Consider the following 25,117-nt stretch of genomic DNA (forward strand, 5'->3'; position numbering starts at 1 on the left):
GTCACTCCCAGCAAGTCTCACTTCACACATGTCCCACGCGTGTCACACGCGCACACACAGCACGTTGTATGTCATGCACAACACCTCGCACGTAACACACACAAGATGTCACGTGTTGCACATCACACACAAAACATCGCATGTCACAGGCACATACACAACACGTCGCATGTCGCATGATGCACATTGCACATAGCACGGACACACACACCACGTTGCCCGTTGCACGCACGCACAGCACGTTGCACGTCACACTCAAAAACACATCTCACACCACACAACACGACACACGCCATGTCACACAGAAACAAAACACTACACACATGTCACACACACAACACAGAATACGTCACACAGACACAAACACACACATGACACACGCCACGTCATGCACAACACATCACATGACACCAAAAACACAACACCACACACACACTCAACATGGCACACAACATGACAAAACACATCACACAGACAGACACAAACACAACACACAGTGTCACACACACACTACACAAAACACGTCTCACACACACACCAGGTCACATGTCATCACAAACACAATACCACACACACAATCCACACAACACTCTAGACGACACACAACACCACACACAAGACATCACACACACACACACAACCCGTCACACACACACATATCACAGCACACACAACACGACACAGAAAACGACTCACACAGAAACACACACAAAACGACACACACAGAAACACATCACATGTCCCACAAAACATGTTGCACATTGTCACACACACTCATGTACACATGTCGCACATTGCACACCGCACGACACACACAAAAAACTGTCACACATACAAACACACACACAACACATCACACACACAATGTCTCATGCACACACACACAAGACACACAACCCGTCTCACACATACACACACATAACACGACACACACAACACGTCACACACACACAAACACACACAACACGACACACAACACGACACACAGACAGACACAAACACACATGACACAGAACTTGTCCCGCACACAGAACACTACACAAAACACATCTCACAAACAAACACCATGTCATATGACACTATAAACACAATACCACACACACAATCTACACAACTCTAGATGACACACAAAATGACACACATGTCACACACACACAAAATGACACACACACACAAAACGTCTCACACACAAAAAACACGACACACAACCCGTCTCACACACAAACATAACATGACAAACAGAACACGACACACACCATGACACACACAGAAACACATTTAATGTCCCACACAATACGTCGCATGTTGCACGGATACATACAACACATCGCACGACACACACACAGAAACACATCACACACACAAAAACACACAACGCGACACACAACAAGACACAAAACACATCAAACACACACATGTCACACATATACAAAAACATTTCTCTCACACACAACACGACACAGAACACATACAATACGACAAACATAACATGAAACACAACACACACAACATGACATACAACACGTTACACATACAACACATCGCATGTCACACGTTGCATGGACATACACAACACATCGCATGCCTCAAGCTGCACAAACACTTCGCACATGGCACATCGCACGTTGCACGTCACACCTGCACACACAACACATCGTGTGTCGCATGTCACACACACAACATGTCGAATGTCGGACACACAACATGTCGCACGTCGCACGTACACACAGCACATCGCACATAGCGAATCAAACACACATACGTCGCACGTCGGAAAAGCACACACACAACGCGACACACAACACGTCACACACACAACACGACACACACAACATGACACACAATATGTCACACACACCCCCAAACACCACGTCACACACAACACGTCACATGACACCACAAACACCTCACCACACACACACACACACTCAACACGTTGCACAACACGACACACAACACGTCACACACACAAACACAACATGACACACAACACATCACACAGACAGACAAACACACATAACATGACACACAACACATCACACACACAACATTACACAAAACACGTCTTGAAGGGGGATGGACGTCATCCTTGCGACAAGGCACCTGCTATGGCCAAAAACACTTTAGCCCTGTGCGCCCTTCCAGACAAGTCTTGTGTCCCAAATACTTTGGGTCTTCCGGGATAAGTCCCCGAATAATCAAGGATCTTGACCAAAGAGGTCGTCACGTCTAAAAAGGAAGAAAGATTGTCGTTGTGGAGACCATGAAACAAGCCCTGCAACTTTTGGACACGTATCCCGACAGCCCACAGGGTGCACATCAAGGGACGTTCAAAGCGAGACGGGCGTTCTTTTTGGGGAGACTAACCCCCATTGCGCTGACCAGGAGAAGGGGGAAGTGGGAGCCTGCAGCGCCATCTAGCGGCAAGAGGAGAAATCGCCGGCTTCTGGACCTGTGCGCGCCCTTGGTTCGGTTCCCATGCAAAGCTGTGTCACGCCAGGTTGGGAAAACGGGGTTCTGCTGCCCGACATCATCCTCTGGAATGACTCAACCCGACAGGACACCTCCTATGATACACTGCTCCGAGTGACGCTCTCAAACAGGTCCCCACAGCTCCCCAGCCGCCCCCCACCGGGAGGCAGGTGTGAGAGGATTGTTCTCCCCAACTGACAGAGGGAGAAACAAAGGCTGAGAAAGGTGAAGGGCCTCGTCTTCCATCACACAACCTGTCGGGATAGAGTTGGGAACAGGACCCGGGTGTCCTGACTTTCAGACGAACCATCAGTCTGGAGTTTCACACACTGAATGATCAGAATAAAGGGACCTGCAATGAGCTACAGACCAACAACCCCAATGACTCCAACCCCAATGGCGAAGGGACAAAGGCCTAGCTGGGGGAAAACTGTCCCACCTTAACCTCCTGTTTTCCGTGTCGAGAATTTGGCCAGCACCGGGTGGATCAGGCTGCCTCGGTACCAAACCTCTCTGGGGCTCTTCCCTTCTCCACAGGGACGTCTGTCTTCTCGCTCAATGAGCAGTGGGAAAGGAGAAAACTCCAGAGAGGCTCCACCTCGCGCTCACATACGAGACCCTGAATTCTCTCTCAGTCCTCAAGGAGACACCTCAAGAAGGAGACTCCCTGCAGCAAAGCCCCGGGGGTCTCTGAGATCCCCCTGCCCTGCAGCCTGTCCTCCCTGGCCGTTGTCGTGGACTCTCTGTGAGGTCTCCGCGTCGCAATTGGTGGGATGCCCCGTCCGCAGCCAATCCCTGCAGGCCGGAGGCTCCCGGGGCAGGAGCTGGCTCCGCCCCCCGCAGCGTTCTCCAATCTCGGGGCCGCGTCCGGCCGCGCTGCGGGGGGTCCGGGCCTGGCGCTGGCGCTGCGCCTCCTGCTGCCGCTGCTGGGGGCTGCAGCCCTGCCGGGGGCCCGATCCCGTGAGCATCGGGGGGGCAGGACGGGGGCAGCCGGGCTGGGGGGAGCTGGGTGCCGGGGGGACGGTTCTGAGACCCCCCCCGCACCCCCCCCGGCACTGAGCAGTCGCTGACAGGGATCAGTGACGTTGCTATAGTGACGGGGGGGGGGTCCTGGCCCCCTTGTGCCCGGCGCTGCCGGGGGCTGCGGGGACAATGTGCTGTGGGGGGCTGAGCGCCCCTGACCCGAGCGGTGACCCATGGGTGCTGCACCCGCCGACGAGCCCCTCGCGGCCCCGTGCGGCTCCCGGGCTGCGGGGCATCCCCGGGGCCAGGCGCTGCCCAGGCTGGGTCCCTGCCCGCGTCTCCGGGCTGGGCGGCCGAGTCCTGTGGGCAGAGCCGGGCTGAGGGTTAGTGGCTGGAGTAAACTGACCCCCCAGAGAGACCAGGATGAAATGAAGGAAAAAGGCTTCTCGGGTCTCTCGGAACTTTAATGGCTCCCGGACGGTTCTTCACGCCGGGTTTCCCCCCAGGGCCTGGGGCTCCTGAGTGCGGCTTGTCCTTGGCTCCGTCCAGCTGGGCACTGTCAGCACCAGTCCGACCCCAGGGTCAGTGATGGGATGTGTCTGTAATGGAGACAAGTCTAATTAGAGGTGTCAGCTTAGGGAGGGGACGTGTCTGGTCTCTGGCGGTGAGCCCAGGGCAAGGGGAGAGTTTGGAGCTGACTTAAGGTAAACAGAAAAAAGCCATTCTTAAACTGGAAAAGGAGTGTCCACAGGGCCTCTTGCACTGATTTAACTAAACCAGTTTAACTCACACCTTAATGTAAACTGGTGTGAATGTGTGTAGAGAAGGCCAAGGTGTTAACAATGAAGTTTAAACAGGTGGAATAAACATGGGCTCTACATGCAGTGTTTGTACCATTTCTACACAATTTGAAAGCATCATAGCTAAGGGCTTGTCTACACTGGCAATTCACAGTGCAGCAAGTTAGAGCGCTGTAAAGCGCCAGTGTAGACAGGCTTCCAGTGCTCGGAGCTATTCTTCTAGTCGGCCTGGTTTGCCAGGAGCGCTGGGAGAGCTCTCTTCCCAGTGCTTGCGGGTGCCCACACGGTCATGTCAAAGCACTGCCGTGGGAACGCTCCTGCGGGCAGCACTTGGAACTGTCTAGTGTAGACTTAGCCTAAATCACCACTTGGGCTACGTCTACACTGCTCACCTGACAGCTGTAAGGCACTTGGTGTCGCCACTCTTTGTCGGCAGGAGAGAGTTCTCCCGCTGACAAAATAAAACCACTCCCAAGGAGGGGTGATCGTTTTGTCAACAAAGCTTCTCCTCCTTCCAAAAACCCACACTTAACCCCAAGGGCCTCCACCTGCCCCGTCCTTTGTTCTTGTTCTTGGCAAACACTGTCCCCTGGCCGCCTCCTCAGCCCTTTGTTTTCCTACTGGTCACAACTGGCCTTCCTGCAGAGGATGGGTCTCATTAGTCGCTAGGTTCCGAATGTCCAGGCAGTCCCCATAGGCATGGGGCCCAGACCCCAGACAGCCAAGCGTCAGTCACACCTGGATCTCTGCAGAGTAAACAACCTTTTCCCCCACCTCTTTAACCATGCAGCTCATAGGGGAAACTGAGGCACACACATTACAAATCAAGGGGAGAGGTGATCGGTGGGTGATGCTGAGAAACCAAGGGATGGTCGAAAAAGGCAAATCGACACCGGAGAGCTCAGAGCAGGGCTTGGTGAACCCAAGTCCAGTGCATGGCCCTTTCGGAGAGTGGGGGAGCTGACCCAGGGCGGCCAGGTGAATGCGGAGGGGAGGGGAGGAGATAAAGAGCAGAGGGTCAGATGGGCCATATTGGAAGCCGAAGTTATGGAGGATGAGTGTGGGAAGCTGGGGAAAGGAAGGGAGAGCCGGGGTGGGGATCACAGAGGGTGACTGAGGGGAGGAGCGGGATGGATGGTCGACAACAGCAGTGTGGAGAGAAGAAAGGAGAGAAGTTAGGTGCAGGGCCCTGTAAAAGAAGAGATGGAGTGAGGAGGGGAGAGGGAGGGGCTGGAAGCAGCAGGCGAGTGGGGAGCAGAGGCCGCTGCAGGGCAGTGTCAGAGGCAGGGAGCCAGGTCTCTGAGAGGCAGGAGCGGGATCAGACTCTGATCCATGCTGTGGCTGTCACTCCCGTCACTGCAGTGTCCAAGGGCTAGAGTCGTAAAGGGGCTAAGGTGCCTAAATCCCAGAATCAGGCCCCTCTGGGGTTCACAGAGTTCCCCCTGGCTGCTGCCGAGCCCTGTAGGTGCCTGAACACACTTGGCACCTTTGTTCGTGCAGTAACAGTTCTCGGGATCTGTGTTCCTGCCTCTGGGCCTGCACCCTGCAGCTTCCTGCTAGGACCCCGGACGCCTGAGCCCCAGTGCGATGCATGGACCGAGGGACGACAGGTGTCCTCCACCTAACTCGTCTGGGGGCCCGATGCGGTGGGTGTGCTCAGGCCGCTTGCTGGATCGGACTCTCACATGAGATCACACAACAGTGTGGGAGGAGCCGAGTGGTTTGGGCATCACCTGGGGGGTGGGAGACTCCTGGTTCCAGGCCCCCTCTGCCTGCGGGGGAGACTGGATTTGAGCAGGCCTCTGGCACCTCACAGGGTGCCCTAGCCCCTGAGCTGTGGGGCACTCTGCTTTGGGGCCCCCTCCATCGCTTCTGTGGGAGCCATTTCTTTGGGGAGAACTAGAACTGGACCAGAGAGCAGGGGCGTGAGAACAGCTCTGTGCGTAGCCAGGTGTTTGGAGCCCTCACCTGGGAGGTGAGAGATCCCGGGTCCAGTCCCTCTGCTCCACTGACTATTTAATTAGTTAGCTAGGGAGGAGCAGCGTCAGCAGCCCTGCTCGCCGGATCCGGCATCTGATTGTGACTGAAGGGGAGTGAAATGGACAGTGGCTGGTGCTGGCAGGAGGGACGCAGGGCGTTTGGCAGCCGGAGGAGCTGAGGGGAAGAAAAGGGGAGAGCTCTGTCCCCGTTAGATCCGTCTGTTCTTCAGCTCATACATAAGCCAGGTCAGGGCTGTCCCTGTTGTGTGTGTCTGGTGCCCAGCACGGGGGTGGGGGGGCTCTGGTCTGTAATTGGCCATTAGGAACTCTGGAACAAGGCCCCGATCCTGCAGATGCTGTGTGTCACGTTACTGAGGTGAGGGAAGGCTCCAGGGGGCTGTGAGAGTGAGTGAGGGTCCACACTGCGAGTCTGCAGGATCTGAAACTAAATAACCCCTGAGACACTGAGAAACTAACGGGATCAAATAAGTTACCAGCCTGCGTCAGCCTGTCCCCCCGCCTCCCCAGGTCCTGATGCCCCCCCCCAGACGTGTGCATAACTCCCCAGAGCCGTGTCTGACGTCAGTGGGACACTCACATGGGTGAAGGGATCAGGGATTCAGTCTCTGCATCATCAGGCGCTTTGGGAGCTGTCGTCCTTCCCCATCCCCTTTGGCCCTGATCCTGCCTGTGGATCTGTGGGGCCGGGGGATCAGCCTGTGAACTCTGTGGGGCAGGGCCTGTGAAGTGACTGGCACGACAAGGGGCCCGATCCCTACAGGGGACCTGGTGTGCAGCCACAGCATGAAGAAGTGAAGACCAAAGCAGACTGTGAAGCGTTACAAAGGAGATTGCAGTGGACGAGAAGCTGGAGATGAGTCAGCAGTGTGCCTTTGTTGCCAAGAAGGCTAACTGCATATTGGGCTGCATTAGTAGGAGCATTGCCAGCGGATCGAGGGAAGTGATTATTCCCCTCTATTCGGCACTGGTGAGGCCACATCTGGAGTATTGCTTCCAGTTTTGGGCCCCCCACTGCAGAAGGGATATGGACAAGTTAGAAAGACTCCGTTGGAGGGCAATGAAAATGATTAGGGGGCTGGAGCACATGACTTCTGAGGAGATGCTGAGGGAACCAGTTTTATTTAGTGTGCAGAAGAGACGGGTGAGGGGGGATTTGATAGCAGCCCCAACTACCTGACGCGGGGTACCACAGAGGATGGAGCTCGACTGGTCTTAGTGGTAGCAGATGACAGAACAAGGAGCAATGGTCTCAAGTTGTGGTGGGGGATATCTAGGTTGGATATTAGGAAATACTATTTCACTAGGAGGGTGGTGAAGCACTGGAACGGGTTACCTGGGGAGCTGGTGGAATCTCCATCCTTAGAGATTTTTAAGGCCCATCTTGACAAAGTCCTGGCTGGGATGATTTAGTTGGGGTTGGTCCTCCTTTGAGCAGGGAGTTGGACTAGATGACCTACTGAGGTCTCTTCCAACCCTGATCTTCTATGATTCTATGGTCTTACAAAACTGGTTGACTGGGCAACAAAATGGAAAGTGAAATTCAGTGTGGATAAATGCAAAGTAATATACATTGGAAAACATAATCTCAACTATACATATAAAGTGGCGGGGTCTAAATTAGCTGTTACCACTCGAGAGATCTTGGAGTCTTTGCGGATAGTTCTCTGAAAACATGCACTCAATGTGCAGTTTCAGAGGGGTAGCCGTGTTTGTCTGTTTCAGCAAAAACAGCGAGGAGCCCTGTGGCACCTTCAAAACTAACAAATTTATTTGGGCATAAGCTTTCGTGGGCTGGAACCCACTTCGTCAGATGCATACACAAAACCTTATGCTCAAATAAATGCGTTGACTTCCAGCAAACTCCGTGACTTCAGCCCGAGGCGGCCGGAAGCTGTTGGGTCCCCCTGCCACCTGTAGCAGCCAGGAGCGGTGAGGGGGCTCCGTGGGCTGTGGGGGGACCAACCGCTCCCAGTTGCAGTGGGCAGCAGGGGGACCCCGGACCTCTGAGTGGCCCGCAGTTGCCTAGCCCCTGCAGGCGGTGTGTGGGTGACGCAGCTGAGCACCCCGTTTTGCCATGGATATTTTAGTAAAAGTCCTGGACAGGTCACGGGCATCAAAGAAAAGATCACGGAAGCCCGTGACCTATCTGTGACTTTTACTAAAAATATCCATGACAAAATCATCGTCTTCATCATGGCTGGTATGGAGAAAGTGAATACTGAAGTGTTATTTACCCCTTCCCGTCACACAAGAACTAGGGGTCACCCAAGGAAATTAATAGGTAGCAGGTCTAAAACAAATAAAAGGAAGTATTTCTGCACACAGTCAACCAGTGGAACTCCTTGCCAGAGGATGTTATGAAGCTCAAGACTATAACATGATTCAAAAAAGAACTAGCTGAATTCATGGGGGACAGGTCCGTCAGTGGCTATTAGCCAGGATGGGCGGGGACGGTGTCCCTAACCTCTGTTTGCTAGAAGCTGGGAATGGGTGACAGGAGATGGATCACTTGATGATGACCTGTTCTGCTCATTCCCTCTGGGTCACCTGGCATTGGCCACTGTCAGTAGACAGGATACTGGGCTAGATGGACCTTTGGTCTGACCCCGTCTGGCCGTTCTTATGTTCTGAATAAGTTATAATAAATTGTGTGCACAGCCAGTGTTCTGGCTCCCACCTGTAGCTTGGACCATCCCCCTGCCCACCTTGCCTTCCCCAGCTTCAGCTCCTGCATCTCCCATCCCCCAGTCCTCCTGCCCCACCCTCTCCCATAACACCCCCTTCCATTTCCCCACACCGCACTGCCCTGCCCCTCCTCCTGGGCCTCCTTTCCTTCTTCACACTTCCCTGTACCCCCAATATACTCCCCTACTCCTCACACATGCTCCAGCCGCCCTGTACCTCCCCACCCCTTCCCCTCCTCACTCCCCCTCCAGCCCTGCCTCCCTTTCTCCTTTTACCCCACCATCTCTTGCTCCCCGGTCAGGCGGGTCTGTGAGCCCCTTCCCAGGTCTCCCTCCCACAGGAGCGCTCCTGAGGGCTGGCACCGCCTCTTGGGTATTGCCAGGGGCTCCCTGGCAGGGTCTGGTTGGGTCTGACTCTCCCCTCCCCCAATTCCCCCCCCCAGGCCTGCACTCCAGGCGCGTATTGGACACGGTGGTGTCGGAGCCCGGCCCGGGGCTGCCCTGGTACAGCCGTGTTGTGTACGTGGACGATCAGGTCACCTACGTCTACACCAGCGGGACGCAGAGGGCGGAGCCTCGCCCAGCGTGGATGGCGGAGAACGAGGGTCCGGAGTTCTGGGACGAGAGGACCTGGTGGGCACAGCGCCACCAGAAGTGGTTCAAAGCGAGTCTGAACACCCTGAGTCAGCTCTACAACCAGAGCGAGGGTGAGTGCGGGACACGACCCGACCTAGGGACACAGGGACATGGGGTGCGGGGGCCTATCGGCAGCCAAATGGGAGTTTATGAAATGCATAGTTCTAGTGGCAGCCTTCCTGAGAAGGTGAGGGGTGCAGGTGTATCCGTATCTCAATGACTAGCTGGTCAAGGGCCAGTCCAAGTCCAAGATAAAAGCCAGCATCCACCTTGTACAAGCAACCTTTCGAGCACTGGGCCTGCTGATAAACGAGCAGAAGTCAACACTCATCCCAATTCAGAGGATAGAGTTTATCGGAGCGGTGCTCGATTCTACCCAGGACAGGGCCTTCCTCCCAGAAGCCCACTTCCAGTCAGTGTCATCACAGGTCAACGCCCACTCATGCTGTCAGGTCACATGGCCGCGTGCATATACATGGTGCATTATGCGAGGTTGCACCTCAGACCCCTTCCGGCTTGGCTGGCCTCAGTGTACCGGCCAAACTGCCATCATTTGGACTCGGTGCTCACAGTGACTACCCCAGTCCTTGCCCCTCTTGACTAGTGGAGAGATCCCTGGTTGGTAGGCTTGGGCGTTCCCTTCGTCAGGCCCCAACCCTCAGTATCCATAATGTTAGATGCATCCAAGCTTGGTGGGGGCCCATCTCAGGCACCTCAGGACACAAGGTCAGTGGTCCCAGCAAGGAACTCTTGCTACAGATAAACATCAGAGAGCTCAGGGCGGTCTGCCTACCACATCAGGTGTTCTTACTCCCCATCGCAAGCAAGGTGGTGTGAGTTCTTACAGAGAATATGGCAGCCATGTTTTACATCGACAGGCAGAGAGCGGCCCGCTCTTCTCCCCCCTGTGTCAGGAGGCCATTTGCTTGTGGGAGTTCTGCATAAAGCACTCGATCCACCTTGAAGCTTCTCACCTTTCGGGAGCCCAGAACGAGCTGGCAGATCAGCTCTTCTCACCGCGAATGGTCCCTATGCCCCGACATAGCACGGGCCAGTATCCAGTGGTAGGTCACTCCACTCGTAGACCTGTTCATGACCAAACAGAACAGGAAATGTCAGCAGTTCTGCTGTCTGCATGACTGCAACCCGGGATCGCTCACAGATGCCATCTTACTCCCTTGGAGAAAGCACCTGTTCTGCTCCTTCCCCCCCATTCCTTTTGTGCACAAGGTCTTGCTGAGGTCAGGGGCGAAGGTTATTCTCATAGCCTCAGCCTGGCCACGTCAGCACTAGTCTGGCTTATTTCTAGACCTGTCAGTAGCTACTCCAATGCCGCTCCCTCCCCTTCTGGACCTGATCTCGCAAGATCACGGCCAGATGCTCCATCTGCCTGACAGCTCCATGGTGAAGCCTGCAGAACTGGCCTGTGCGGAGCAGGTCTGCTAGGTCTTGCTAGTCAGTAGGAAACCATTTACCAGAGCTACTTACCTCCCCGAGTGGAAGCGTTTCTCCATTTGGTCGACCCAGCAAGGCCTCTCACGGGGGTGCCAGAACCTCTCTATGAGTGGGGGGGCCCCCGGGGCTGAAACTGTGATTCCGCCTCTTCCCCGATGCTACCCCGCCCCTGCTCCAGCTCTTCTCCTGAGGCTCTGCCCCCTTCCCCCTGCTGCTGAAGTGGCGGGGCCCTGGCCCCTCGGTCCCCCTGTGCCGGCACCCCTGCCTCTCACCGGCTGAGTCATCTCTCAGATGAAGCAGATTCTCCAGAACAGTCTGGGAACAGCAAGATCTAGCGATTCCATCTGTTGAGGTGCACCTAGCCGCCATCTCTGCATTCGACCCCCAGGCGGGTGGGTGGGTGGTCAGTTTTTTCACATGAAATGTCCCTTCACTTCCTGAAAGGCTTTATCCGCGAATCTGGGAACCCGTCTGTGATAAATGAGGGTGGGTAGCACCCTTATGTAACTCCCCAACCATTCAGTTAGCCTTAGAATCCTCCTTAGCCGCTGTACCCTAATTGCCTTACCTGTGAAGGGTTAAGAGGTAAACGTCAAGTGAGTTGGCACCTGACCAGGGGAACCAATAAGGAAGCTGTACCCTCTCAAATTGGGAAAGACTGCTGCGTGTGTGGGTCTTTTGTTCTCTCGGATGCAGAGGGACAGGGCAGCAGTCATGCTGTAAAAAGCTCTGGGCCAGGTATGAAAAGTCATCTGGATCATACCTAGAAACTACTCATTTGGAACCACAGATATGGAAGTAGAACAGGAAATGGTCAGGTAGACGCAATTAGGCTTGTCTCTTTTTATGGCTTGTGGACTCCTCTGTGCTGACCCCAGGTGCTTTTGTTTTGTTGTAACCTTTAAGCTGGACCCCAAGAAAGCTACTCTCGGTGATTAATCCTTGCGGTTGCTCTTTTAAGATCTAGCAATAACTTAAGTTTTCCAAACGTGTTTTCTTTCTTTTTTATTTTTTAATAAAATTTCCCTTTTTTAAGAACATGATTGGATTTCTATGTCTTTTGAGGTGAGGAGGTTGTGCATATCTTAATCTGCCAATACAACAGCTGGGTTCCCCTTTTCTTTTGTTTCCTTTCTCGGCTTCCCCGAGGAAGGGGTGGAAAAGCCGAGGGGCCCCAGAAAATCTTCCCAAGAGAGTTTTTCTGGATTGGCAAAAGGCAGATTTTCACTTGGGTGGTGGCAGCATTACCAGCCTGGAGTGGCCAGTATTAATTTTTAGAGTCCTTGCAGGCCCCCACCTTCTGCACTCGAAGTGCCAGAGTGGGGAATCAGCCCTGACACCATCCCCCTGGGGGACTTAAACATGGTCCTGTCAGAGCTCACAGGGCCTCCCTTTGAGCCACTGGCATTGTGCCCTCTGTTGTATCGTTCCTGGAAGGTCGCCTTTCTGGTAGCAATTACCTCAGTCAGGAGGGTCTCGGAGATCAGAGCTCTTATGTCAAAATCTCCGTATACAGTGTTCTTTAATGACAAGGGTTGCCCCCACCCTTGTTCCTCCCGAAGGTAGTCTTGGAGTTTCATAGTAATCAGGCTATTTTCCTGCCCATTTTCTTCTCGAAGCTGCACAAGAATAGGGAGGAAAGACATCTCCATACTCTTGGATGTTAGGCAGGGCATCCTAGTGTTCTGTATAGAAAGGACTATATAGAAAGTCGATCCATAAATCCACACGGCTCTTTGTGGCAGTAGCTGATAGGACGAAAGCCCCACCCATTTCAGCTCAGAGAATTTCATTGTGGATCACACTGTGTATTCACACGTGGTACGAGCAGGCAGGTGTCCCACCACCCGCCTTCCTGGTGGCCCAGTCTATGAGAGCACAAGCTTCCTCAGTGGTGTTCATGGCCCAGGCTTGATCCAGGACATTTGTAAAGCAGCGACCTGGGCGTCAGGACATACTTTTTCTTCCAACTACGCCATCACCCAGCAAGCTAGAGATGACACTGGCTTTGGTTGGCCCACCTCTTACGGTACTGCAAGGGAGTCACCGAACGTGGCATGAACGTGTGCAAGCAGTTGAAGAAGAAAAAATGGTTACTAACCATTCTGTAACTCTTGGTCTTAGAGACGTGTTGCAAACGTCCATTCCACGAGCCACCATCCTCCTCCTCTGTTGGAGTTGCTGGCAACAAGGAACTGAGAAGGTGCGGGGTCGACTGGTCCTCTTATACTGCGCCATGAGCGCATGGTACCAGAGGGCACGAGAGGCGACCTGACGGGTACCACTGAGAGAGAAATTTCTGGCGACTGTGTGCAGGGCCCGCACACCTAGCGTGGAATGGACGTGTGCAGCACAGCTCTGAGAACAGCCGTCACAGGAAGGTTAGTAACCGGTTTTTGCCCAAGCCTGGGGCATGGTTCAGGGACACAGCTCAGTGGGCTCGGCTCTCACCTGTGGCTGTGACCCCAAGTGGTATTTTAATCCCTTGGCCGACGTTTTTCCAAACGTGATTCGTGATTTTTTGGGTGTCTGAGATTCAGCGGCCGGGTGCCCCCATGTTCTGATCAGGCCCCTTTAAAAGGTCTCAGTTGGGCACCCAAAATCACTAGTGATTGCTGAAAATCTAGGCATTTACCTCGGTGTATCTAATGCATGATGGGGGAGGGGTGTAAATACTTGGGACCCTGTGTGGGGTATTTTTGTGCCTCCACATTCTGCCCTGTTTGCCAAGCGAGGGGTCTGATCCGTTCCCCACGCGTTTCAGTCTTCCTCGTGATCCCCACGGTGTTCTCTGTTCACCACAGCCTCCCTCCCTCTCTCCTAAATTCTCCTTCCTGTCCCCATCTCCCTTCCCTCCCCCCTAGTCTCCCTCCCTGCCTCCTGTCAGGCCGGGGGTGGCTGTATTAACTGAGTCTGCTCTTGGTTGTGTGCGAGATGGTGGCCGTTGTTGTGAAGATTAGCCTGGCTGTGGGAAAATGGTGGCCAGTTGAACTAAAGGCCGTCAATGGCCTGATCCTTACAGGGAATCACCTTGAGACAGTGGCCGTGTGAAAAAGAGGCCAAGCATCCGAAGTTGGTGCTTTGCCGTTCCTAGATTGAGCTGGGGGCATGGGGAAGATGGGGCAGGGAAACAGAGGGACCCTGGGGATTCTGTGAGGTCATTAAACCAGAGCAGAAGTTAGTGTGGGGGACAGATCTCCTGTACCCCTTCCCTACAGGGACATGCGGGTAATGTGAATGGAGGAGGTGGGGGACCAAGTCACCCTGAGGATCCTGCAAAATTAATACAACCAGAGCAGGAGAGAGTGGAGTATAGACACCCCGAACTCTCTCTCTTCTCCAGAATGACCCTGATTACCAGAACTGGGGGACTCCTCAGAGAGCAGAAGAGAGCTGGAGGGGATAGACCTCTGCAATATGGACTATATGGTGGATAGAAAATTGGTCCTCGGGCCGGTTTTGTTCAATATCTTCATAAATGATCTGGAGGATGGTGTGGATTGCACCCTCAGCAAGTTTGCGGATGACACTAAACTGGGAGGAGAGGTAGATACGCTGAAGGGTAGGGATACGATACAGAGGGACCTAGACAAATTGGAGGATTGGGCCAAAAGAAATCTGATGAGGTTCAACAAGGACAAGTGCAGAGTCCTGCACTTAGGATGGAAGAATCCCATGCATCGCTACAGTCTAGGGACCGAATGGCTCGGCAGCAGTTCTGCAGAAAAGGACCTAGGGGTTACAGTAGACGAGAAGCTGGATATGAGTCAACAGTGTGCCCTTGTTGCCAAGAAGGCCAATGGCATTTTGGGATGTATATGTAGGGGCATTGCCAGCAGATCGAGGGACGTGATCGTTCCCCTCTATTCGACATTGGTGAGGCCTCATCTGGAGTCCTCTGTCCAATTTTGGGCCCCAGACTACAAGAAGGATGTGGAAAAATTGGAAAGCATCCAGCGGAGGGCAACAAAAATGATTAGGGGACTGGAACACATGACTTATGAGGAGAGGCTGAGGGAACTGGGATTGTTTAGTCTGTGGAAGAGAAGAATGAGGGGGGATTTGATAGCTGCTTTCAACTACTTGAAAGGGGGTTCCAAAGAGGATGGTTCTAGACTATTCTCAGTGGTGGCAGATGACAGAACAAGGAGTAATGGTCTCAAATTGCAGTGGAGGAGGTTTAGGTTGGATATTAGGAAAAACTTTTTCACTAGGAGGGTGGTGAAACACTGGAATGCGTTCCCTAGGGCGGTGGTGGAATCTCAGGGAACATACAAGAACAAGCAGCAGTGAGGTGATCCTTGAAGGTTGTGAGCTCTCTATAGTGAGGGGTCTTTAGTGTACAAAGACCCAACAGATGGAGCGTGGGCCCCCTGTGGGTTTGGCTTCCCTCCTGAAAGGAGCTGGGAGGGTGTAGGACCCAGCAGCATAAGTGGGAACCCCATTTCTCAGGGGAGGGAGGGCCCAGTAGCAAGGGGAGGACCCAGTGGTCTACCTGCAATGGGGTCTTGGTGAGATTTCAGAGAGAGGCTGCTGCTGACCCTCAGCTGTGTTTCAGGGTTTCACATTATCCAGACGATATACGGCTGTGATCTCCGGGAAGACAACACCACTTGGGGGTTTTACCAGGATTCATATGACGGACGCGACTTTCTTACCTTCGATAAGGAGACCATGACTTGGGTAGCAGCAGATATTGGGGCTCAGATCTCCAAGAGGAGATGGGATGCTGAAGTACTTGACAACCAGCGGTGGAAACGCTACCTGGAGGAGAAATGTATTCCCTGGCTAAGGAGTTCTCTAGAGTACGGGAAGGAGACTCTGCAGAGGAAAGGTAAGATGGGGGACAAGCCCCACCCAAGAGGTCAATACAAGTTACATCTCCATTCCCCAGCCCCAGTTCCAAAATGGAGCAGGGGAGTAAGGGGCAATTCAGCGAACCTTGCACCAGGGATGGGTGGGGAAAGAACCCCTTCCCCGCCAGCGCTGCTGGAAAAAAAGATAAGAAATTGAAAATGTTAAAAGCAGCTCACTGTAGAGAAGCTGATCAAATGAGCCCAAATTTGCAGCACACATTCTAGCTCTTCCCCTGGTGTGACACAATAGTTATCAAGGCAATCTGCCAATGCGTGTGCATGTTAGAGCACTTTACTTAATTATGGAAGAGCCACCACTTCTCTGGACACCAGCTTCATTCACCATGTAATTCTTCCTCATTCACTGTCTGCACCATCATATTTTCTTGTGTTACCCCCAGCCCCTGTGTTCCACCAATGACGGTAGCTTTGTTCTTGTTGCCTTTGTCCAAACTTCTCCCACAGTCATTTATGTGCTTTCTTCCATGCCATCCCCTACATGTGGAATTGCCCTCCCCATACTAATCTGGAAGAAGGCACCCCTTGTCCTTAAAGTTTTCCCCCTCAAGACCTACCTTTGCTGCAACACCCTCTTACTTATTCCTTGATTCTTTTATCAATAAGACATCTGATAATCACACTCAAATTTATCAAAGCTTTTTCAGAAAAGATTAATCAGCACAAACATAGAAGGGAAGAGGTTAAATGCTTTACCACTCCGACTCAGGAGGACAGTTGCAGCGTAGTCTGCTTCAAAATGTTAACTCGCTATTACCCACATATGTACCTTGTGTGTTACCATGTACACACATTTCCCAGATTAGTTAGCATCATTACACACCCTAATCTTTCCCTTCCCAAACAGTTTGCACTTCCTGTTCAAAGTTACTTGAAATTTGTACCCAGTTTTTTGCAACATACTAGTTACTTATTTCTCTCAGGAACCTCAGCAGAACATTATCTTGACAATTGCCATCTTTACAAATGCCAAGAAGTAAAAGCCATACACAGCAGTCTAATGTATATTTCAGTGCCAACAGGCTGGGAAACTGATTTTTCAACATAAGAGTAAATGCATTTGAAATCCATAAAATTGGGGTAAATAGATTTGGAAACAACCTACAAGAAATTAGCCAATTAATATTAGTTAATTTGAGGGGCAATTTAGCACTGTCACTTTTTGTTTAATGGGCCCTTTCCATCTTTAATTGGTCATTTTATCTAGTTCATTTTTTTGCTCCCTGGCCAGGGCAAGATTCTTCTCTCTTTCATATCCAGGGACTGAGAGGAGATGGGCACAAACCTAGCACATGATTGACACCTGTATCTGGAGCTTAGTGAAGCCTTTCAAAGTACTTGTGTCACTGTGGTTGGGAGCAGAGGCCAGGTCAGGGACCTGGATTTGTGGTTCACCGTTGCTGATGCTGTGAATTGGGCACAGGAATCTTCTAACATGGTGGCTCTCTCTCATCAGAGGGATTCCATCTCATGGGCTTTCGTCCTCTCCCACTCCTGGGGTCTCAGAATTTCATGCTGCAAAGCTCCAGCAAAGGCTGCCTGGATTAGAGCTTGAAAATAACTAACTTCAGTTTCTTCTTTTTCCCAGTGCGCCCAACAGCTAGAGTGAGCGACAGGTCATCTCATGACGGCCTCACCACCCTCTCCTGTAAGGTCAGTGGGTTCTACCCCCGGGACATCACCGTGACCTGGCTGAGAAATGGGGAGAGCAGACAGCGAGACCTACTCTGAAGGCATCCTACCCAGTGGGGACGGGACCTACCAGACCTGGGTGACAATGGAGATTGATCCCAAGATCAAAGGCCATTATTCATGTCACGTGGAGCATGAAAGCCTATCAGAGCCACTCTCCGTCTCCTGGGGTAAGGCATTTGTGTGTGTGTCTCTTTTCTCCTTGTGGGAGAGGGGGAATCCATTAAACTCAACCCCTGAAAAATTCTCATTTGGATTTATAGGCTGAAGCTGGAATTTCCTCAGGGTCTGTGAGGCCCTGTCCCTCTGCAGTCAAGTTCTTGTGCTAGAGTTGGGACCCACAGTGCCTGGGGCTCATGCCTTGCTCTCCAGTTTGCTGCCTCTGGGGCTGTTCGATACATCTCAGCAATACACTGTCTCTGAAGGGAGAGGATTAGTAATCGGACATTAAGGCCTGAAGGGACCATTCTAATCATCTGCTCTGAGCTCCTGCATAGCCCAGGGCAGGGGGGAATCACACCAGGGACCCCAGCATCCAGTCTGGTCATCTGTGAGCAAACTAGAGCTCATCCTTCAGAAAGAGATGCCCATTCCAGATGTAAAGTCTCCAAGGGATGGAGAATTTACCACATCCCAGGGGAAGCTCAAATCTGCCCCTTATTTCCAGACAGAATTGGTCTTGCTTCAGCTTGCAGCCCGGTGTCAGAGAAAAACACAGTTCTCACTCTCAGGTTGGGTGCAGCAAGTCAGATACACTTTATTATCTCAAGCAATTGCACAGAGGGAGAGAGTGCCCTAGGACACAGGGTTTCCCACACCTAGGCAGGTCTCTCTACAGATAAACAATTAGAGCAAGTATTTATACCTTTATTACAGACAATAATAAGCAACAGCTGCATATTGTTTATACATATTCCTTCATGATATCTCATTTTGCTCAATTTCTCTTATAGTCTACGTTCTATTCTTATCTAATACAAGGTCACAACAGCCTCTTTCACAGTTCTTTTCCACTCGCTTTGCACTATCCCCGCTTCTACAAATCTTGCGTTATTAAGGCTAGAGTTAGCCTGACTTCTGTTCATTTCAGAGGCCTGCATCCAAATTCCCTTTATATACTTCCACATCGGTCTCAACTTCATGCACTTGTGGTCCTGCCATGAGTGCAGGGGACGGGACTAGATGACCTCTCGAGGTCCCTTCCGGTCCTCTGATTCAGCAGGTTCTCAGAAACATGGCTCTACGGGCCCTTCATTCTTGCCCATGTGGCCAGAGAGGGAGGTTTAATGTTGGGAGCAGCTTGTTTCTGTGCGCAGTGATGCTGGAAGGGACGTATGGCCTTGGAATGGAGCGAGGAGGCAGATTAGAGCCCTGCATCACGGGGGAGAGACTCCTATGCCCCTAGCACAAGAAAGTCTAGGAAGAATTTATTACACATGGAGCTGCCTTCCAGCCATCTTTTTGCTTGGTTAAATGGGATGTGGAAAAATGCAGGATTTGGAAGTGCAAACAATTTCTGAGAGGGCAGCCTGCACCGGGACTCTCGTCAGCAGATGGTTTACATCACAATCCTGCTACCACGTCCCCTGCCAATTTTTGCGTCATAACCCACATTTCCTTATTCTCTTCGAAATATTTTTCTTTTTGCTGTATTATTATGCGGCTCTTTCAGACAACAGGAGAAGCTGATTAGTGAAACTGAAAGTGTGTACAGAACACGGGGTTTAACAGGTTTATATAAACCAAAAACAGTATTAATATTTCTGTCTTCCCCTCTTCACTTCCTGCCCCCTCAAAAAGCACGCATTGTGTCTGTAACTCCATTCATGGCAGAGAAATCCAGAGCTTTGAAGTCAGTTTCCAGTTTGGCACCAGATTTCCACAGTGGGACTATGTTCCATTAGTCATGAAAGTCAGCCTGGTCAAGGAGGGTTAGGGGCTGGGAGCCAGGACTCCTGGGTTCTGTCCTTGGCTTTAGAAGAGGAGTGGGGTCTCATAGGTTAGAGCAGGAGGTCTGGGAGCCAGGACTCCTGGGTTCTGTCTCTGGAAGGGGAGCTGGGGTTAGTGGGTTAGAGCAGGAGGGGCTGGAAGTCAGGATTCCTGGGTCGATTCCTGGCTCTTGCACTGCCTCACTGTATGATCTTCAGCAAGTCTTCCCCCTTTCCCGTGTAGGGACGATACTGACATCCATGCTCTCCCACAGTTCTGAAGATTGGTTAACGTTATAAAAGTCTTTGAGTTTAAGAGCTAAATATTTATTATGACTGGAAGTGGTAGAGACTGTGTCCAGGACTTCCTATGGTGGGGTGCAATGCATGGTGGATGCACTGGAAGGGATGGAGGGTTGCAGGACTCAGCCCTAACTTGGGGAGCTGACTGACAGATCCTTGCAGTGGGATGAAAGGGGGATTTTAGTGGTGGGGGGGAAGGAGATTTTTCCCCATTGATCATTCTTTCCATTCCATTTCAGAACCAAATAACAATCTGATTCCCACTGTGGCTGGAGTTATTACTGCAGCTGTCCTGATTGGTGTTATAATCGGAGTAGTCGTCTGGAAAAAGAAACGCCCAGGTAAAGAGCCTGGGATGGGGGGATTCTCTGGACTTGCCAGGCCCTGCACACCCGCCTAAGGGCAACAGCAGTTCAGGAGCCTGTGTCAGTCCGGTGTAACTGCCCCATTGCGGGACTGAGCTAATGACCCCCAATGGGAGCTGCTGGAGGGCCAGACCCAGAAACTGGGTGCAGGTTACAGTTTATATGGGGCTAGGATTTCCAAAGAGCTCAGCACCCAGTGCGCCGAGGTCTTTGGAAACTGTCTCATTGTGTCTTTCTCTCCTGCCAATTGTGAGCGCCTGGGACCTTGAGTCCATTACTGAGCGCCAGGGGGCTGTGCTGGGCCAGGGGCCCGGTTTCGGAGCTGTGGACACAGATCAGAGTCGGTTCCTGCCTTGGGAGCTGAATTCACTGAAATTTGCCTTCTCTCTGCAGGGAAGAAGGGAGATGGCTATGCTGTAGCTCAGGGTAAGTGACAAGAGACCCATCGCCTCTTTTCAAGTGGCCATCTCTGAACGGCCATCAGTATTTGCTTGTGGATTTTAGCCTGGAGCCACTGACAGGAGATCCTCGCTTCCACTCATAGGCCTTGTCTACACTGAGAATTTTAGGGAAATGTCCAACTATTGCTCTAGTACCATAGAATCGTAGGACCGGAAGGGACCTTGAGAGGACACCTCGTCTTGTTCCCTGCACTCATGGCGGGACTAGGTATTATCTAGACCATCCCTGAGTAACCTGCTCTTAAAACCCTCCAATGAGGGAGATTCCACAACCTCTCTAGGCAATTTATTCCAGTGCTTAACCACCTCTTCCAGTCCTCTCTCCCATCTTTCATGACTTTTCAGAGCTATTGACTCAGATATCTCCTCTTTCAGTTCCTTGACTATTCTAGGATGCTTTTCATCAGGCCTTGGTGACTTGAAGACATCTAACTTGTCTAAATAATTTTTAACTTGTTCTTTCCCTATTTTAGCCTCAGATTCTACCTCAATTTCACTGGTGTTCACTATGTTAGACATCCAATCGCTATGACACGTTTGGGTGAAAACTGAAACAAAAAAGTCATTAAGCCCTTTTTCCATTTTCACATGTTCTGTTATTGTCTTTCCTTCCTCATAGTCTAATGGGCCTGCCCTGTCCTTGGTCTTCCTCTTGCTTCTAATGTATTTGTAGAATGTTTTCATAGAATCATAGAATCATAGACTATCAGGGTTGGAAGGGACCTCAGGAGGTCATCTAGTCCAACCCCCTGCTCAAAAGCAGGACCAATCCCCAGTTAAATCATCCCAGCCAGGGCTTTGTCAAGCCTGACCTTAAAAACTTCCAAGGAAGGGGATTCCACCACCTCCCTAGGGAACGCATTCCAGTGTTTCACAACCCTCCTAGTGAAAAAGATTTTCCTAATATCCAACCTAAATCTCCTCCACTGCAACTTGAGACCATTACTCCTCATTCTGTCATCTGCTATCACTGAGAATAGTCTAGATCCATCCTCTTTGGATCCACCTTTCAGGGAGTTATCAACTCCCCCCTCATTCTTCTCTTCCGTAGACTAAACAATCCCAGTTCCCTCAGCCTCTCCTCATAAGTCATGTGTTCCAGACTCCTAATCAATTTTGTTGCCCTCCACTGGACGTTTTCCAATTTCTCCACATCCTTCTTGTAGTGTGGGGCCCAAAACTGGACATAGTACTCCAGATGAGGCCTCACCAGTGTCGAATAGAGGGGAACGATAACGTCCCTCAATCTGCTGGCAATGCCCCTAATTATACACCCCAAAATGCCATTGGCCTTCTTGGCAACAAGGGCACACTGTTGACTCATATCCAGCTTCTCGTCCACTGTCACTCTGAAGTCCTTCTCTGCAGAACTGCTGCCTAGCCATTCGGTCCCTAGTCTGTAGCGGTGCATTGGATTCTTCTGTCCTAAGTGCAGGACTCTGCACTTGTCCTTGTTGAACCTCATCAGATTTCTTTTGGCCCAATCCTCCAATTTGTCTAGGTCCCTCTGTATCCTATCCCTACCCTCCAGCATCTCCTCCCAGTTTAGTGTCATCCGCAAACTTCCTGAGGGTGCAATCCACACCATCCTCCAGATCATTTATGAAGATATTGAACAAAACCGGCCCCAGGACCGACCCTTGGGGCACTCCGCTAGATACCGGCTGCCAACTGGACATGGAGCCATTGATCAGTACCCGTTGAGCCCGACAATCTAGCCAACTTTCTACCCACCTTGTAGTGCATCCATCCAGCCCATACTTCTTTAATTTGCTGACAAGAATACTTCGGGAGACCGTGTCAAAAGCTTTGCTAAAGTCAAGGAACAACATGTCCACTGCTTTCCCTTCATCCACAGAACCAGTTATCTCATCATAGAAGGCAATTAGATAAGTCATGCATGACTTGCCCTTTGTGAATCCATGCTGACTGTTCCTGATCACTTTCCTCTCCTCTAAGTGCTTCAGAATTGATTCCTTGAGGACCTGCTCCATGATTTTTCCGGGGATTGAGGTGAGGCTGACTGGCCTGTAGTTTCCAGGATCCTCCTTCTTCCCTTTTTAAAAGATTGCCACTATATTAGCCTTTTTCCAGTCTTCCGGGACTTCCCCCGGTCGCCATGAGTTTTCAAAGATAATGGCCAATGGCTCTGCAATCACATCCGCCAATTCCTTTAGCAATCTCGGATGCAACGCATCCGGCCCCATGGACTTGTGCACGTCCAGTTTTTCTAAATAGTCCCGAACCACTTCTTCCTTCACAGAGGGCTGGCCACCTCCTCCCCATGCTGTGCTGCCCAGTGCAGTAGTCTGGGAGCTGACCTTGTTCGTGAAGACAGAGGCAAAAAAAGCATTTAGTACATTAGCTTTTTTCACATCCTCTGTCACTAGATTGCCTCCCTCATTCAGTAAGGGGCCCACAATTTCCTTGTCTTTCTTCTTATTGCCAACATACCTGAAGAAACCCTTCTTGGTACTCTTAACATCCCTCGCTAGCTGCAACTCCAGGTGTGATTTAGCCTTCCTGATTTCATTCCTACATGCCCGAGCAATATTTATATACTCATCCCTGGTCATTTGTCCAATATTCCACTTCTTGTAAGCCTCTTTTTTGTGTTTAAGATCAGCAAGGATTTCACTGTTAAGCCAAGCTGGTCGCCTGCCATATTTACTATTCTTTCTACACATCGGGATGGTTTGTCCCTGTAACCTCAATAAGGATTCTTTAAAATACAGCCAGCTCTCCTGGACTCCTTTCCCCCTCATGTTATTCTCCCAGGGTATCCTGCCCATCAGTTCCCAGAAGGAGTCAAAGTCTGCTTTTCTGAAGTCAAGGGTCCGTATTCTGCTGCTTACCTTTCTTCCTTGTGTCAGGATCCTGAACTTGACCATCTCATGGTCACTGCCTCCCAGGTTCCCATCCACTTTTGCTTCCCCTACTAATTCTTCCCGGTTTGTGAGCAGCAGGTCAAGAAGAGCTCAGCACTTAGTTGGTTCCTCCAGCACTTGCACCAGGAAATTGTCCCCTACAGTTTCCAAAAACTTCCTGGATTGTCTGTGCACCGCTGTATTGCTCTCCCAGCAGAGATCAGACATACATGACCCTGAATTCTCTCTCAGTCCTCAGGGAGACACCTCAAGAAGGAGACTCCCTGCAGCAAAGCCCCGGGGGTCTCTGAGATCCCCCTGCCCTGCAGCCTGTCCTCCCTGGCCCTTGTCGTGGACTCTCTGTGAGGTCACCGCCTCCCAACCTCCTTTCACCAATCAGCTGAGTGCTGCAAAAGGCCCTTGTGATGTCACTGCCACCCCCACCCCTGCCCTGCAGGGCTCATGTCCTGCCCCGAGCCGGCTCCTGTGCGTGTTTGAGCTGCTTCCCCTGGGTCACCCCCACACACTCAGTGGTTGTGCAAGGGTTCACGCAGGCCACACGTGGAACCATCAGAGGATGCTCAATGTGCCGCACTTGGTTTTGCAGAGATTTGGAGACTTGAAGGCCAGAAGAGACTATTAGATCATCTCATCTGGCCCCCCTACACATCACAGGCCTCCTGCATGGCGCAGTAGCGAGTTTTGGACCAAAGCAGACTCGAGAAAGGCATCTCATCAGGGGATGGAGGAAGCACCACTTCCCTTGGGAGTCTGGAGGAAATTGATGCTGTGGGGGGCAGGGAATTGACCCCAAGGCCACACTTGTGAGTCTGTATCATAACACACATGTACAATAGCACTGCGCAAAGTATGTACATGTCACCTTAACTCTGATGTTTCCTAACGTTTAAAGGCCTGGTCTCCAGGGTGTTCTTTGTGCTTCTAGATCGATTTTGGGGAGAGATGCAATCATTTAGTTCAGAGTGGGAGCAGAGTTAGTCTGTATCAGCAAAAAACCAAAACAAAACGAGGAGTAGTTCTGGCACCTTAGAGACTAACAAATGTATTTGGGCACATTTGATGGTGTGGCTGATGTGATTAGGTCCGAGGATGGTGTCCCTAGACTAGATATGTGGACAGAGTTGGCAATGGGTTTGTTGCAAGGATAGGTTCCTGGGTTAGTTGTTTTTGTTGTGTGGTTGCTGGTGAGTATTTGCTTCAGGTTGGGGGGCTGTCTGTAAGCGAGGACTGGCCTGTCTCCCAAGATCTGTGAGATTGAGCGATTGTCCTTCAGAATAGGTTGTAGATCCTTGATCCCAAAGGAACTCCACTTGTAACCTCCCTCCAGCCTGACAGTTCACCTTTCAGCAGGACCTGCTATAATCTCCCTGTTTTTAATTCATAGATTCATAGATATTGAGGTCAGAAGGGACCATCATGATCATCTAGTCTGACCTCCTGCACAAAGGAAACCACAGAATCTCACTCCTGCGCAAAACCTCTCACCTATGTCTGAGCCATTGAAGTCCTCAAATCAGGATTTGAAGACCTCAAGGAGCAGAGATATGGGGAGGTATTTGTAGTGTTCCCCATTGTGAATCTTCCCCCAGCTGTATC

At 51.5% G+C, this 25,117-nt stretch overlaps 1 pseudogene across 1 annotated transcript; it reads left to right on the forward strand.

Annotated features, from left to right (window-relative positions):
- The first annotated feature begins 3,245 nt into the window (after positions 1–3,245).
- LOC144263759 (class I histocompatibility antigen, F10 alpha chain-like) lies at positions 3,246–25,117 on the forward strand (annotated as a pseudogene). Its single transcript, XR_013345846.1, has 7 exons — positions 3,246–3,432; positions 9,363–9,626; positions 15,569–15,844; positions 17,473–17,746; positions 20,047–20,148; positions 20,566–20,598; positions 24,906–25,117. The product of XR_013345846.1 is annotated as a class I histocompatibility antigen, F10 alpha chain-like (transcript).

This window comes from Eretmochelys imbricata, chromosome 4, assembly GCF_965152235.1.
Source record: "Eretmochelys imbricata isolate rEreImb1 chromosome 4, rEreImb1.hap1, whole genome shotgun sequence".
Classification (NCBI taxonomy): domain Eukaryota; kingdom Metazoa; phylum Chordata; order Testudines; family Cheloniidae; genus Eretmochelys; species Eretmochelys imbricata.